General features: G+C 41.5%; 2 long non-coding RNA genes and 1 pseudogene across 3 annotated transcripts in view; 1 reads left to right on the plus strand and 2 right to left on the minus strand.

Annotated features, from left to right (window-relative positions):
• The window catches only part of LOC309362094, a 255680-nt gene that overhangs the window by 162046 nt on the left and 75895 nt on the right, over positions 1-17739 (minus strand). The gene's annotated exons all lie outside the window — the stretch shown is intronic.
• LOC309362009 (putative P2Y purinoceptor 10 pseudogene) lies at positions 743-9066 on the plus strand (annotated as a pseudogene). Its single transcript, XR_014173389.1, has 2 exons — positions 743-3023; positions 6951-9066. The product of XR_014173389.1 is annotated as a putative P2Y purinoceptor 10 pseudogene (transcript).
• On the minus strand, positions 7780-13024 carry LOC309362083. The gene is made up of 2 exons (XR_014164784.1): positions 10494-13024; positions 7780-7959 (listed from the first exon to the last, which is right to left on the minus strand). It is a non-coding gene; the product is annotated as an uncharacterized lncRNA (long non-coding RNA).

A 17739-nucleotide genomic window follows, 5' to 3' on the forward strand; every position in this document is an offset into this window, starting at 1 on the left:
ATCATTCTCATTTAGCAGTATGCAATCAATGAATTTAAGATTCACTTTCCATAACTTTTTCCAGTCTTCCATTTGTATATTGTGTCCTATGTCTTGTGCCCACTTAATCAATACACTTTTCACCTCCTCATCTTTAGTTTCCCATTCTAATAATAAATTATACATTTTCTTTAGAAGTTTAGTATTCTCATCTATAATTTCTCTTTGGAATCTAGATATGTATAACTAAATCCTTTCTTGTTATCTTCTTTAAAAACCTCATTTATTTGACGATGTTGCGGCAAATCATAAACATAATCTTTATTTCGTTAACTCCTTGAGCTTTAATTTCCCTTCTCTCTCTTCTAATAGATCCCTATATGTAGGCTATCCTCTTTCCCTGTTTATCTTTTTAATTGAAATTACTTCTAATGGAGATACCCACCATGGGGTCTTTTGTTCTAATAAATCTTTATATTTTCCCCATACATTTAAGAGTGATTTCCTAATTATGTGGTTATGAAACCCTTTATGTACCTTCCCTTTATTATACAATAAATGCGCATGCCATCCAAATCTGTTGTTAAACCAGAGGTTTTCAACCTTTTTGAGACCATGGCTCCCTTGACCGACATTCTTTCTGCGGCATTCTTGTGGGGCTCAGGAGCCCAGTTATGTCACCCCTGCCATAAACCCTTTCTTTTCCTGCCCAGTAACAACTGGAGGATGAGCTCCATCTCTCCCTGTCTCTCACAGGCTTAGCCCTATTGATGACTTCCTCATGAGCTGATGGCAGGCCATCACCAGCCTTTGTTCCCCTTAGTAGCTCGCCTCCCAGCAATACCCTGGTCCATAAAAACAAGGCTAGCCTGCATTTTCACACTGCTGACTCCAACATCTGCCAGCTCTTCTTAATTCTCAAAGCAAAGATCAAACCCTACAACTATTATTATGATTAATGTATTAATATCCTGTCTTTTATTATGCTTTGTGTTGTGTTTTTATTTTTATGCTCCATAAAATGTGTTCTTAATGTTGTACACCGCTTTGGGATCTTTTAATAAAGGCTGGTATATAAATCAAATAAATAATAAGAATAAATAGCAACCAGGAATGTAGAGAGGGTCAGGGCACCTACACATTAGAGGGAGGTATCAGTAAGTTTGGGGGAAGCATAAGCTTTGCAGGAGTACAAAAAAATAAATAGTGGAAGAGAGTCAAAAACAGCCCAATTAGGACTGAACATGCTAATGGACGACATGCTGCCTGTTGGATGTTGTGGAGTGGATAATGGAATACTGGCCCAATTTACCACACAGGAAATGAGGTAATACACATTACCATAAAAAGAGGGTGGGTCCTGAAGACCAAACTCCTGTCCACACTACTATGCAGCAGAAAAATCCATACTCATATCATTTTGAAGGACAATATATAACTCAAGACTCCCCAAATGTGCTGGGAACTGCTTCTCTCTTAATAAAAAAGAATCTGGTAGGCAAATTCTCATGTCCTTGAGACGATGAATATGTTGATGATGGGGAGAACCATAGCTTGGTGGGAGGGTATCAGCACCCCCTGGTTCAATCCCTGGCATCTCCAGGTAGGGCTGGGAGAGACCCCAGTCTGAATCCCTGGAGACCTCCCACCTGTCATTGTGGACAGTAATACTGAGCTGGGTGGGCCAATAGTCAGTTTCGGTATAAGGCATTTTGCAATGTTCCTTTGATGATGTAGCAATTAATTACTTCATGAAAGTAGTGTGTACTGTGTACATTAATGGGATCCAGTTGCTGTAAAACTGCTTGATATGGTAGCACTGGAATGAAACATCAGCCTATAAAGTACTACTGTTGAAAAATGACCCAGCAGCAGTATGACTCAACTCACACTAATGACTAATTGTCACACTCCTCCAGCACATTTCAAACATAAAATGCTGACTCCCTTCGCACATTTTTAGCTACCATTAATACAAACCCTTTCAGAGGCATCACTTTTTAATTATTATTCTCTATTCTAATAATACTGATTGGGAAATGAAAAATAGGCTGAAGGAACACTGTCTTAGGGATAGCTAAAGCTTGGACTTGTTGAAATTTAAACTTACTGGTCATTTAGTTATTAATGTATTATTTATTTATTTAAAAAAAACACCATTGGCCACTTTTTTCTTCTTCAAAGGCTTTATTGATCAAAGAAAAAACATAAACAATGAGCAAAACAGAAATGACATGGCTCAGTCGGTAGAGCCTGAGACTCTTAATCTCAGATCATGGGTTTGAGTTCCACATTGGGGGGAAATATCCTGCATTGCAGGAGGACGGATAAGAGGAGCCTTGTGGTCCCTTAAAACTCTATGATTATATGATACAAATAAGCTCCTTCAACAAACACAATATCTTTCATCCGTTCTTCATTACCACGTGGCATCAGGGCAGGGTACGACCATGGAATTTAAAACAAACGAACAAAAATAGCTCCTCTTGGGTCTGTCCAGCTAAATTCTACTCTGAGTGGACTCACTGGAATTAATGTGTCTGAATTAATTTTAGTGAGGGTCTGATCCAAGTATGACTAACACAGGATACAACCTCTGCTTGACAACTACACCATACCAAGCTTGTACCAGTAAAATAGAAGCAGTATGTAGATTTGGACATGAATGCAAAGAAGTAGGAATGGATAGAAAGCCAGCAGCTAAACTACTCCTCTACTGGCAAACATATCACTGTGATGTCATCTGTTGATTTGTTTCGACTCCAAAAGCTGTGTTGTGTGAGCGTTTTTTTTTAAGTGAGGAGGAGAAACAAAATACAGGATTTCCTTTAGTACAGTCATAGCTCCCGTCTGCGAACACCACTAGCACTTCTACCCAATTCCTCAAGACGGTTTTAGTGATCCTGTAAAGAAATCTGGATTGTGGTGGAAACGGTGCTGCTGTAAAGCTCAAAAGATGCATCAGCTCAAAAGAACCCAAAAGACGCTCGCTTTTCTTCTTGTGGTTGCTACCGTGTCAAAGAATGAATGGAAACTGCAGTGAGGTAAGGGAGGGTCTTTTAAAAGCATGTTTCCTTTGGCAAAGCTAAGGCTACAGTCCTGGGCATACTAACTTGCAGCCAAATCAAATCCCCTGGAAACCAATGGTCCTTACATTTATGTACACATGGCTAGGGGTCAGCACATGAAACTGCAGAGCTAAGGCATATTTCCCAAGAATGAAGTTTTATCAAATTCAGCGGAGTTGTTCTGGATCTGCTGTTAGCCATAGTGTTGATGGATTGACTGCATGCTTTTTAAAGGGAAAATGATTTTAGCCTAGGAAAAAACGATTTAAAAATTATTTTTATTATTAAGCAACCAGCACTACATACATAATAATATTTAAACAATAACCATAGAGAGGTACAAAGCATTGCTTAGACACAGTACGGTCTAGCAATAGACTTAAAGCCTTGTACTGTATAAATATTTATTTGGCTTCCCAATCCTGAGTACATCACCTCTGTACAGTTCAAGATTGTTGTCCAACACTGTGCATAACTTAGACTTGCTTTAGAGTTGAATAAAAAGTTCATAAAGATATTGATAGTCCTTTTCATTGGTGTGGGATACAAAATCATGCCATACAGTACAGAAATCTAAATTACCAACCACATGCTTGGTTGAGCAAATCTTTATTGATCAATGTGGCTGCTTCGGTACCTGACGATGATTTTTTGTTGATCAGATGCTTTGCCATTTCCTAAAACTTTCTTGTTTTTAAGATATGGATAAGCCAGAGGCATTTAAGACTTACTTAACATAGCAGATACTTTGAAGGGTAAATGTAACTTTATAGAATAATAAATAGGCACATTTTTAAGAAAGATGCTTTTACAACAGCTATTTGCATTGGAGACAATACATGATTCTCATGTTGTTTATTTTGTATCAGAGGGGCATAGCACATTATACTGAAATGATTACTTTTAATTTTGGTTTGATATTTTCCTGCCAATGGCATTATTTAAAGTCTATAGTTACAGTCTTAGGCACACATCTATGGGGCCATGTCCCAGCAATCTCTGGGAAGGGGGTCTTTGTTTAGTGGCAGACTACCATCTTTGAATACAGAAGGTCCCAGGTTCAATCCCTAGCACGTCCATGTAAATCTAGGAATGTTCCGCTGTCTGAAAGACTTTCCCAAAGTCTTTGCCAGTCCATGTGGACAATACTGAACTGGATAGACTGATGGCCTCATGGTATAAGATAGCTTCCTACTGTTGCTGAGCAAGGACTTGCAGAGGTTTGGGAAGTAATAATAATTACCATGCATACCAAAAAAAAACCCAACCCCAACCTCCCCCATTTGATCCTCTTCACTCAAAAGCTTTAGGAAATGATACTCTGAGAAAGCCGTCAGCCATTATTATTGCTGCCTGCTCCTTCCTGAAGGACGCTTATGATTCTTGGCACTGCTAGTCTCCCAAGACACCCATCTCTAGTTACAAGTAGCCTTCAGTTTGGTGTGGCTAGGGTCTGGAAAATGAACTGTGGATGGGTGGGGGGGACACGATGACACATGTTTCCATGTGTTGTTAAAAGGATCAAAACGCTGAAGCTTCGGAGTTCATATTGCAGTGAAGAGGAAAGTTTTTAACCACACAAAAACCCACAGGAATGAAAAATGAAGAGTGTGCCCATATTCAAAGGAACAAGGGGGGTCAGAGCAGGAAGAGGAGAGAGAAATATCCTTGTTGGTTTTTATTTACTATAGGGATGGGCAAATCTGTCAGTTTCTCTCAGTTTCTCATTTTGCACTCTTCGGTTTTCCACATTTACAGATCACTTTGTGATTTTTTTTAATGCTTATGAATATTCATCATTGAATTTATCCTAATATGCACATGGCTATGTGCATTTTTTAACAAAGGAGTTTCCCCTAATATAAGGGTTGTATGTGATTTTGCCTAATATAAACATTTTTGCAAAGAGATTTCACTTAATATAATGCATTTTTATTTTATTCTCAGGAATATATGCATTTTTATTCACACTTTGGGTTAGCGTTACTTGGCAGGGGGAACTGCATTGTGAAATGCAGAGAAGCACTAATTTTGAAGGAAGAATGAATTTCAGTTTGGATTCCAAACATATCACTTTGGAAAGTGCAAATGAGGGAGATTCACCTTTAAGTGTCAACTGAATTTAATTTCTCCCTTGTTCCTAGTTGGCTATTACAACTATTTCTGTTACTGGTTCTTTAGGGTCACAGGGACCACAAAGATACAGAAATTCACAGTCTCATCCACCTATACTCTCAAATGCCACTTTCTTGCAATGTTGGCTATGGAGTGATTTAACAGTCATCCCTCTTCCCAAGAAACTCTGAGAATTGTAGCTCTGCAAGACAAATTGGGGCCTCAAAACAACTCTCAGCACCTGTTCCCAGGATTATTTGGGGGACACAATGCCTGTTAAAGTGGTCTAATACTGCTTTAAATATACAGGATATGTCCACTGTTTCCAAAGGGGGAGGGGGTTGGAATGCCTTGTAATAATTCAGACCGTTAAGCTCAGTATTATCTCCACTGGTTTGCAGAAGCTCTCCAAAGTTTGGGGCAAGCAGTTTTATCCCATCTCTAGCTGAAGATGCTGGGAATTGAACCTGGGACCTTCTGCACGCAAAGCTACAATTTGCTGCATACAAACCATATGAAGCTTGAGGCTTCCTCTTATATATTGAGCACATGCACCACTGCATGAACTGCCTTTAACCACTATCTGTGATCTTTAATTCTGCAAACATTTTCAAGGAGGAAACGAAACAGAAGCTACAAATAGAAAAGTAGCCACCACCAGAATCAGAGACCAAAATACTCTCTTTTAGAAAATAGTTTCCTTCTTAGGGCGTATTTACAAAACCTTGCTTCTTCATGTGTTTTGTAGCAACAACCTCAATCCTCCTACTGCCCATGAACAGAGATTACGAGAAGGAAGTCTTTCCAGGGCCTGAGTTAGGGGCAGATGATTCAGGTGACTGTGAGAGCCTCAGGTTTTGGAGGATACAATGCTCTTGTCATGTACTGCCTACTCAGATACTCTCTGAAACCTTTGACCCTTGTTCCCATGCCCAACTGCAGTCTTACCCAACCTGTTGGCTTCCCAATGCTTTGGACTACAACTGCCTTCAACCCCAGCCAGCATAGCCAATGGCTAGGGATAATGGAACTTATAGTCCAACAACTTATGGAGGATCACAAATTAGCCACCTCTGATCTAAGTATGTTCCCATGCTTTCATTAACATGCTCTCATTTGTACTTTTTCCTAACCTTCCCTGAACTAGTTCCCTCTTCCCTGAACTAGTTCCCTCCAGATGTTTTGGAATGCAGTTCTTGGGTGGGAAAAGATTCTTTATCACTGGGATACATTCTCAAGAGGATTTTTTAATAATAATAGTAATAATAAAAACAACAAACTGACATGGAGTTTGTGGAGGACTGAATTTAAGAGTGGAAAAATAAGGTACTGAGAAAAACGAGAATTGACAGAATTGTCCCTACCCTTCACCCAACTTGAATCATGGAATCATAGAATTGTAGAGTTGGAAGGAACCTCAAGGATTATCTAGTCCAACCCCCTGCAATTCAGGAAGTTTTCATTCAATGTGGGGCTCAAACCCACAACCCTGAGATCAAGAGTCTCATGCTCTCAGTTTCCTGCTACTGTATGTGCTTTCCCAGTGCTTTCCGAATATTATAACTCAGGGTGGAGAACGATGACACAATCTCAGAGTCATCAGACAGGAAGGGAGATTATTTAAGGCAGGCACATTTGAAGAAGTATATTATAAAATGTCTGTAGCCACTGCCACCACCACACCCTTGACATTAAGAGAATTTAGTTGCTTTGATGAAAATACAGCTTTTAGTTCCTCCTTCTAAATTGGTCGTTCTCTTTCTCAAAAAACAATCATCTTCTTAACAGGTATCTTCTGATTAGCCTGTATGGCCACTAACCTGATCAAGATGTTGAACAACCATTCATCAGAAAATTGTCCTGACCCTCCAATGCATTTCCAGGCCTCTTTGTATGCAGTCATCTACATCATCATCTTCGTTCCGGGTCTCCTGGGAAACAGCATCGCCCTTTGGGTTTTGTGCCACTTCATCAAGAAGAGGAGCAAAGCGGTAGTTTTCATGATGAATTTGGCTGTAGCTGACCTGACCCACGTCGTCTCATTGCCCTTACGGATGTATTACTACATCAACCACAGCTGGCCTTTCGGGGGCTTCCTTTGCCAGCTCTGCTTCTACCTCAAATACCTTAACATGTATGCCAGTATCTGCTTTCTCACCTGCATCAGCATCCAAAGGTACCTCTTCCTACTTCACCCTTTCAAAGCCAAGGACTGGAAGTGCAGGTATGATGTGGCCATAAGTGCTGCCATATGGACTGTGGTTGGGGCTGCTTGCTTACCTCTCCCAATCCTGAGGAGTCCTCGCTTATCAAACAATACCAACATCTGCTTTGCTGATCTCGAAGTTCAGCGGTTGTCTATGGGAGCCTCAATCTCTCTGGTGATTGTAGCTGAATTCTGTGCATTTGTGGCCCCTGTTGTGATAGTCATTTACTGCACTTGGAAAATGAGGCAATCCCTGCAGGAGCCCCACAGTCCTTTGCAGCACACCAATGAGAAGCAGAAAGCTTGGCACATGATCTTAGGGTGCGCAGCTGTGTTTTTCATATGTTTTACACCGTATCATGTGAATTTCCCTATATTTATGATGGTGAAGCAAAACATGGTCACAAACTGTTCTGTACGGCGTAGAGCTTTATATTTCCATCCCATTTCTTTGTGCCTTGCAAGCCTCAATTGTTGTCTTGATCCAATTCTCTACTACTTCATGACATCAGAGTTCCGGGAAAGGTTCAAGTGCAGCAGTGCTTCCCCCTTGAGCTGCCTCAACAGTCTTGACAGCAGCAGCAGCAGAACCTCTGAAGTTGAGCTGAAAAGCAAGGCGGATAACAAAAATAAAAATGTATTAATGGCATACTTTTGGACTCTTAGGCCACACGATGGCATGGAATCTCCTCTCTCCTGTTAGCTAAGGGATGGTTCACACATGGGCTGTACTTCACTTGCTTCTCTTAGGGACTCAGCACTTGACACTCAGCTGAATGTGTGAACAGGCAACGTTGAAAAAGTATTGCATCTGAGTTGTTGCTGAGTGACATGAAAGTTCTGTCTCTGACAATTAATCACTGATGGCTTGAGAGCAGTCATATGATATAAATATTAACCAGTCATTTTTAGAACCTGCCAGAATTGGGACAAAGAATCTGTGTGCGCTGCCATTGGGGTTATAAAGTGCAGCAGACTCGAGGAGGTGAAAGTGTTCTGCATTAACTCCACCCATTCAGGCAGCCATTGGTTTTCCCAACCTCAAAGAATAGATAGAGACATAATAAGAGCCCTGCTGGATCAGGCCAATGGACCATCTCTTCCAGGATCACCACAGTGCCCAACCAGATGCCTGTAGGAAACACACAAGCAGAACCCAAGCACAAGAGCACTCTCAACCCATCCACCATGATTTCCAGCAACCAGCATTATTGCTTCCAGATCAGGATAAGACTTATGGATGGCGTCCACAAACAAAACAGCAGCTGCCTTTTTTCCTCTCCAGAATGATGTGCTGTCTGGAGAATGATGTGGAAATAAAAGAGCCACTGCCAAGAAGCCTCCCTCCCAATGAAGGAGGAATGTCTGGTGTTTGCCTGTTCTATTGGAAATGTCTGTACAGGGGGAGAGAAAGGGTTAATAGGTAGACCAATAGGAAAGCCAGAGGCAGAGCCTACCTGTTTTTAAAAGGCTTAGCCAGAGGTTTAGACAGTTGGGAAAAAGCAGTTGGGAAAGCAGTTGGAAGACAGATGAAAATAGAGAGACAGTCAGTGCAGTTGGTTCTTGTGTAAGGGGAGGTAGAAGAGTTAGAGACAGGATAAAATAAGACTAGGAGGGTAAAGGGTAACTGTGTTTTGAATGCATTTAAAGTTTATTTGTGTTTGCAATAAACTACAATCTTCATTGTTAACTTGAGAACCCGACTGAGACTAAGTTTTTTTTTACTGGGGAGTACCTGGTTGGTGGCAGCAGATTGGTGGTGTACGGGTCAATAGTCCGTGAGACGACCGGGTGCTCCATATGAACCCCACAGAATGCAAGTTAAAGATGGAGGGGGAATCTGTTTTATACATGGAATCTGGTACTGCTGACCTGATTGAGATTTCCTCACGCTGCCTCTGGCCTACAGTGCTCATATATGTCGGAGCTGTTTGTGCAATGTGAGATTATTATTATTTAATTCATACTAAATACATGCAAAATTATGTGCAAAGTTTGCAAATATTGTACATGCAATATATATGAAAGAGACAAGCTCCATGCAGTATATAAGTATTTTATACAGTTATATGCATTGTTGTAGCTATTTGCTTCATGTACTAGTTCAGGGCAACCCAACTTTTCATACCAAGAGTACTTCAGCGCAGAGATGTGGGTCACATACTGCCTTGTTGATGGTGCAGGGGAGTGAGGTCAAAATTTAATGCCCCCCATACCCCCTCAACTGTCCTGCTTTAAGCTGGACACCCTAGAATTACAGAAGGCAGTCCTGGCTTCTGATTGGATCCCAGAATGTCCCATTTTTTGTTCCAGTGCTCTGGTGTGAGTCAGCTGGGGCGTGCCAGAGCAAAATTCTCTTATTTTTAGGTCCCGCAAGACTGAAAAATGACCATCTTTTGTCTTGTGCTCTCATGCATGCACGAAAGCTTAGGACCAAAAAACGAGTGCCTGATTTTGGTCCCCAGGATGTTGGAGGGTATTCCACACACACCCTCCAACCCTTGCACTGCCTTCCCAACATAGATAAGCTTTGAGAAATTATTTACTCCTGGCTCTGTTGAAGCAGTTGCTTACAGTTGTTGGCAGTTTTGGACATTCACATATGGAAAAGCTCTAAATGTCCATTTACACAGCCAGTGTATGCATTAGATACCCCAATACTGCATGCAACTACACAGAATTGTTTGTTTAAAAGTGCATCCTCTCAATAATAATGCTTTATTTTTCTATTCTTCACGATGCGGTTCTAAATACCCTTTTTGAGGCAGTGCTCTGTCCTGCCACTAGGTGCTGCAACAGTCATTTGCTAACTATTTGTGCATGAGGGCTTCAGCATCAGCCCCAATACAACCAAACAGAGACATCTAGATTCTAGTCGAAAGATGCAGCATTACCATGAAGCAGTAGCACTATTACAGTACTGAACCAGAAGTGCCTCTCTACCTTCAGAACTCCATTCTCTGGCCAAAATGTGCTGCCTTCAATTTTCAGAAATTCTGAATTCCATGAATTTATTTCAGGTAACCGGATGGGTGCAGTTCTGAACTCCTTGTCCTGATCTTAAACTCCTTTAACTTGGACTGCTGCTTCTTAGCCTGCCGTCTGATCATAGCAGCTGCAGTGACTCTTTACCTGTTGTTGAACCTGTATCTCTTCTCTGTGGGAAGTATGATTCTAGTTCCCATTTGCAGAGTATGCAGAAGACAGCCCTGGGTCTTTTGACACTTTAATTGGTTCTCTCTTCCCTCCTGTAAAAAACTACGCAAGACACTTTCTTTTAAAGTTTAAATAACATATGACTTTTACTTAGTGAACTTGCAGTTGCAGATTAAATATATAATGCAGGGAGGCGATGCTTAAGTTGCTAAAACATCTTCCATAGATGAAACTGACAGCAGCACAACAGTTCATACCTGCTTCTCTAACTGTTAAGACTGTTCAACTACCGTAACTGCTGTAACTGTACCAACTGCCATAACAGCCTCAGGCGTATGACATCACAGAGTTCCACAGCTCTTGCAATTCACCCTTTACATGTGCAGTTTGGATGCTAACATGCCACATTCTCTTCCTCAGTAAAGAGCTCTTCCTTACTCTCCTCCCTTACTCTCACCAGGAAATGTAAGATTTCTCCCTGGATATTAAGATATTTCAGGTAAATGCCTGAGTTGGGGGCTCCATCTGTTTCCAAGATTTCTCCTCGCTCTGGGAGGTCTGTTTCTTCATTGGAGGCTTGGATCAGGACCTAAGATGATCCGCAGAATCTTTCCACGCTATGGAAAGAATGGCCTCCGAGTGGACAAGAAGTGAACATGAGTAGAGCCCTGCTACTGTACATCAGGTGAAAGGTGAAAACTCTTTGGGACAGGGGCAGAGCTCAGTGGTTGAGCATCTGCTTTGCATGCAGAAGGTCCCAAATTCAATCTCTGGCATCTCCAAGTAGGGATAAGAAAGGCTTCTGTCTGAAATCCAGGAGAACCACTGCCAGTCAGTGCGGACAGTACTGAGCTATATAGGCCAATGGTCTGACTCGGTATAAGACTGTGTTTTGTGTTCCTGTGGCAAACCAGTTCCCCATGGGAAGCCAGAAAGAAGAGCGGAGCACAACAGCACTCAAAATCTGGAATAATTTATCTGGACCACAGAAACCCATGGCATCTTTCTCTCCGCACCCTCCCCTTTTCATCAGTCCCAGACTCCACTATATTGCCCAAAGAGATTTCAGCTGGAACGTTTGACACACCTCTAATCAAAACATCTTAGGCTGTAATCCAATACTCACTTATTTGGGAGCAGGCGCCATTGAGAACAATGTGCTTTACTTCAGAGTAGATGCAAATAGAATTACACTTATTAGCCAAATGAACCTCAAATAGCCCTTGAGAGCAATCATCAACATTTCAAAAGAAATCACATAAAATAATTCATTACAGATGATAGGGCAGAATAAGCTGTCCCAGTTCTGGGGAAGTGCATTAAATGAAAGCAAAGAATGACTCCAAAAGCTGATCCATGTCAGTGGAAACACATTACTTCCCTCCCTGCCCCCAAATATTTTTACTGAGCTTTTTAACAGACAACATGGAAAAGCATAACTGTTACATTGGATGAATAGAGTAGTGGTGGGTCTGCTTTGCATGGTTCAAGAGAGAGAAGGAAAAGAGGAATCAGAATCATTGAGCTATAGAGTCATTAGTCCAACCCCATGAAATGCTGGAAGCTCAACTAAAGCATCCATGACAGATGTCCATAGAACCTTTGCTTTAAAATCTCCAATGAAGGAGAGTCCATCGTCTTCTGAAGGAGTTCATTCCACTGTCAAACAGTTTTTACTGTCAGTAAGTTCTTCCCAATGTTGAGTCAGAATCTCCATTCTTCTAACTTGAATCCATTGGTTCAGGTCTTACTCTCCAGAGCAGGAGAAAACAAACCTGCTCCATCTTCCACATGGCAGCCCTTGAGATATTTGAAGTTGGATAGAGTTGGAAGGGACTCTGAGGATCATCGTGTCCAACTTCGTGCAATGCATGAATATGCAGCTGTCCCATATGATGATTGAACCTGCAACATTGACATTATCAGCACCATGCTCTAACCAACTGGTGAGAGGGTTTAGGGAATAGGAGAGGGGTGAGTAGCATCTGTGACGTTAACATATATGAGAGAGTGCTGGAGGGGAAATAGTTAATTTGGTTGCACAGACAGGACCCGGGGGGGTGGAGTCAGTGGGTCTATAAAACCAGTTCTGGGAGGAGTTCTGAGAGGAGTTGGTTGGGAGTTGTTGGTGGGTAGTTGGTTGGTTTTAGTGGGTTGGCTGGTTGGGAAAGGCAGTTGGTAATAGAGAGACAGGGCAATGGGTTCATGAGTGTGGGGGAGGTAGAAGAGCTAGAGAGAGGAAAATAAGACTAAGAAAGTAAAGAGCAACAATGTTTGGAATGCTGTAAAAGTTTTGTTATGTCTGAAATAAAATACACTCTTCTTTATTAATTGAGAAGCTGACTGAGACTGAAGTGATTTTACCAGGGAGGACCTGGTTGGTGGCAGCAGATTAGTGGTGTACGGGTCAATAGTCCGTGAGACAACTGGGGACTCCGTACGAACGCCATAGCGTCCTCATTGATTATGCTAATTCTGGATTTGGTGAAAGGTTGCAGCCCATGAGGGGAAAGTAGATAAATTTTATAGCCTCTTATGTTCATAATAATAATTCAATATAGATACCATTTTCAGCTGAAGCAGAAAAACTTATTTTTATGAATTTGACGACATACAAAAACAAAGCTGAAAACCGAAAACTATGCAATTAAGTGAAAATTACATGTAAGCATACACACCTCAAAAGATAAAATAAAATGCAGATTTTGGTCATTACATCCACAATACCTTGTTCTATCTACAATCAGACCCCACCTGCCTCCTTTCTTTCTTACATTGGTCCAGTGGTGGCACCAGCTCTCGCCTTCCTCCTCTTACTTACTCTAAGTGTTGGCACTGAAGAACCTAATAGGGAAGAGGATGTGGGGAGGGGGCTAGCATCAGTTGACTCCTCCTGCCATTGACTCCGGCTCCTCCAGGTATTGTCTTCCTGCTTTCTGCCCCACCAGTGGGCACCAGCCACCACTTTCTCACGGACTGTCTGGTCATAGTCTAGTTTAAACACCAAGAGCCGCAAGTTTAAACATCAAGAGCAGAGGCCTTGAAGTTCCCCATCAACCCTGAACACCTGATCATCATACTAAACAGGCTCACAAGTTCACCTACCCTCAGCCTTCCCTACTAGGGTGAAATCACTGGATTTCTCTTTAAATTATAGCAATTATTTCTAAATTTACATCTATATATATCAATTAGCACCAGCATTTTTAATGCAAATCAGTGTCCATTGGTGAAGCTTTTCCACCCTAAGTAGGGTGAGGAGATCCCTCCCTTTCTCTTTCACACACACAGGCTGAGTGTGACCTGCTAGCTTTTGGGATTGAAATATACTTGAAGTCGAGAGTGGATTTCATGCCCTTTATTCAGCTCATAGTGGTGAGGAGGAATGGAAGTCTGCTTTATATACATTATTTACACAATGGGCCCCACGTGATTGGCTAATTCCGGGATTCTCCTGTAGGCCAATCAGGTTGCGGATTCACTTCCACCTGGAGCTGGATTGGGTGGCTCCTGTGGACCAATCAGACTACTGCATTCTGAATCCTATTGTTCTAAGGCCAATCAGACTGCTGCATTTTGGATCCTATTCAACACAGTACATAACAGGGATCTACAATTTTCCTAGGGAATAAATAAAGCCATCCCTCCAGGAAGCATGCTCCAATGATGTGCTAGGTCAGGGCTGGCCAGCAGGTTTAACTGGGACTTTAGGGTGAAGGGCGGGTAATAAATAAATTTAATAAGAATTAGAATAATAACTCTGTCTTGTCCAACCCTCACATATCCCACAATACTAAGTTCCTAAAAAATCATTCTGAAATCTGCTCTGGAGGAAAGTGCCTTGTCCTCAGATCCTTGCACTCTGGAAATAATATTAATTTGCCCATGGTGTGGTGTTAGGGAGAAGGAAGACTGGGCAGTGTGCATTTGTGGTGGCTTGGGCTGGACCCAACTTTGAGGCAGTACCATCTGCCTTCTTGGGGTACCCAACTGACCAGCCTGATGCTTATTGACTGGAGAGCACAATGGCCAAGAGTGGGCTGAACAGAAATAGGTCTCCATACCTGGAAGTTCGATGTGCAACCTGTGTTTCAGGCAGGCAAAGCAAAATGGGAAGATGAACGCAGCAGCATCTCTAGACATTCAATAGCATGTGTCCTCAGATTCCATATCTGCAGTAATGGAATCTGTTAATCAAAGTGGAGTCAGCTAATGTTGAGCCAGTGTCTGCCGTCTGCTCACTTCATTTACAGAGAACCCGAATCAGGCTAACTGCTGGGCCTGTAACAAGATAGTTTCAAACGTGATCACTCAACTTGCTGCTGCTTCTCTCTCCATCATCCTCATGTGGTTTGCTTCTGTTCTCCGGAATGAATAAAAGCACCACGTGACATCTTGAAAAGGATGCTCTTTGGCTCTGAGTTAAGATAAGAACAGCAACAACGGCACTGGCTGCGGGCTTATGCTGACCCCCACGCAGAGAACTGGACAAGATCTTTCGGACAACTAAGGTTAGTGAACTACTCTCTTCCAATATTTGTGAAAAGGAATCTAGGTAGATACCTCAGATGAGAACAAAAAAAGCTGCTTTAGATGAAGATACTGCAGGTGAGCATCTAGCTTGGTTCTCTTCACTCTGCTTGGCAGCATCTCACTAAGATTCTCAGGCAGAGGTTTTCTCTGTCACCTCCTTCCTGCTTTTTTTTTTAAAGAAAACAAAGTGGAGAAGCAAAAGTTGAACCTGGGACCTTCTGCATGCAAAGCAGGTGCTCTGGCACTGAGGAATAGCCCCTGAAAATGTCTCAAAGGGCAAATGAAATCACTAGACCAAAAAACTTTCAGAGCAGCCTTTTGGATGGAGTAAGCTTACTGTGTTTGATGGGACTTATTCCAAAGAGCATAAGGTTGCAGCCAAATATTCCTTAGGAAAGAGAAGTGAAACAAACCTGCCATATGAGGGGTGCAGTCCTATGCATGCTTTGTGTGTATGTGTGTACTGGTATTTCATGGAAACAGGCAAAGAAATGAACTGGAAACATAAATAGAATTCTGAAAATTATTTAAAGCATAGATAAAACTCAGAGACTAATAGGCACAGCAGATGTCACACAAGAAAATAATCTACAAAATGCAGTAAAAAGATAACAAATGTTGTTGTTATTCTTAATGTTACTACAGAAAAAACAAAACAAAAACAAACCAAACCACCTATAAGTTCCACAAAGCAACAGAGTGAGATGACAGCATAATACTATTCATTTTCTTACAGTATTCATACGCATTACAAAATCAAACCATTCTGATCCAATATTATCCCTCAACCATGCTTAACATATACAGTTTCAAAAACCTGTTCTACTATACATTCTAAATAGTAATTATTGTTATAGCAGTTTACCAGCAACATCAAGGCTAGTTCTTTGTTTTCTCTGGCTGTTGATGTTACTTATACTGCCATGTGCAGACAAGCGGGTAGGCTTGAAATTTTTGTGGGGTTATTTGTGAGATTTTATCAATACATATATTGGTTTGTGCCCAAAGCATCTAAGAAAAACCCTTCAGGTGCTTCCCATGAGGGGTAGCAGCCCATGTGGTCTCATGCTTGGGGAATCATGGCCAATATTAGTTTTCTCATAATGCATTGGGCACAAATGACTTACAAGTTCAAAAAACAAGATTTGTTCAGTAGCGAATTGTGTTATACAAGGCTTCGTTGAGAAATACAAGCTTTATTTAGTTTAACAGTAAAGTTAAAGTATTCAGTTTATATAAGCAATAGAAACCACTCCCTGCTGTGACCCGTGCTACAATGCATCTCTTAACATTCTATTGCAGTGGTTTTCAACTAGTAGTGTGTCTGGGGTGCCTTGAATGATGGTCAGGGGTGCCGCGGGCAACACTGGCCTCTGTCCCTCTTTCCTTCCCTCCCTCCTCTGATGCCCTCTCAGGCCTCTGCCTCCCAAAGGCTTGCACAGCTATTTGTTGTAGCAGCCCCAGCTACAAGCCCCACAGGCGACACAAAACAGAAACCACAATGCATTTCCAAACAAAACGCACCCAATATACCATTTGGCAGCAGCAGTAATGAATGCAAAGCGACCCTTGTTTCTGAATATGAAAGCTGACTCTTGAAGAAGAAAGACTTGTTCCCTACAGGTACAAGGTGCTAATGGCAATGGGTGGGTGAGTTTACACACACACACACACACACACACACACACACACACACACACTGTGTCATCATCCCCATCATCATTCATTTCTGTGCTGACTTTCCATAGGAAGCCCCCCTCATCAACGCATCTCACAATATCGCAACATTTAGACAATTCAGTTACAAAGCATCACAACCTTTAAGTAATAGAAATTCAGCTCCCCAACACGTGCAGCCCAGTTCCACTTTCCTCATAGACTTCTCTTTGGCCACTGTGAGAACAGGATACTTGGCTAGATGGGCCATTGGCCTCATCCAGCAGCAGCTTCTTATGCACAGATGATGATAGATTAGATAGATGATAGATTAGATAGATAGATAGATAGATAGATAGATAGATAGATAGATAGATAGATAGATGATAGATAGATGATAGATAGATAGATAGATAGATAGATAGATAGATAGATAGATAGATATAGATAGATGATAGATAGATGATAGATAGATAGATAGATAGATAGATAGATAGATAGATAGATAGATAGATAGATAGATAGATAGATATAGATAGATGATAGATAGATGATAGATAGATAGATTAGATAGATAGATAGATAGATAGATAGATAGATAGATAGATAGATAGATAGATAGATGATAGATAGATGATAGATGATAGATGATAGATAGATGATAGATGATAGATAGATAGATGATAGAGGATAGATAGTGTGTTTTATAATCTTCTCCAGCAGCTGAGGGTGCTTTATCAGCCACTGTCTCTCTGCGAAAAAGGTACATTTCAGGTGTCACTGAGGGCTGCTCTTGGCTTCCTGGGAAGGAGAGGTGAGGGGCAGAAAGTCAGACAAAGCCCAGGGGAGAGGTTTCCCCCTCTTGGGTCAGAAGCAGCAAAATACCTCTGAACAGCACCTGTTCAAGACAACTGCAGGTGGGGAGAGGGCTGGTGCTGTTGTGCTTCAACAGGTGTTAAACTCGATTTATTATTTTCATCGCCATGAACCTACACTTTGTTGAAGGGAAACTCTCAACGTGATTAG

This window comes from Podarcis melisellensis, assembly GCF_964234715.1.
Source record: "Podarcis melisellensis genome assembly, chromosome: Z".
In the NCBI taxonomy this organism is placed as follows: Eukaryota; Metazoa; Chordata; class Lepidosauria; order Squamata; family Lacertidae; genus Podarcis; species Podarcis melisellensis.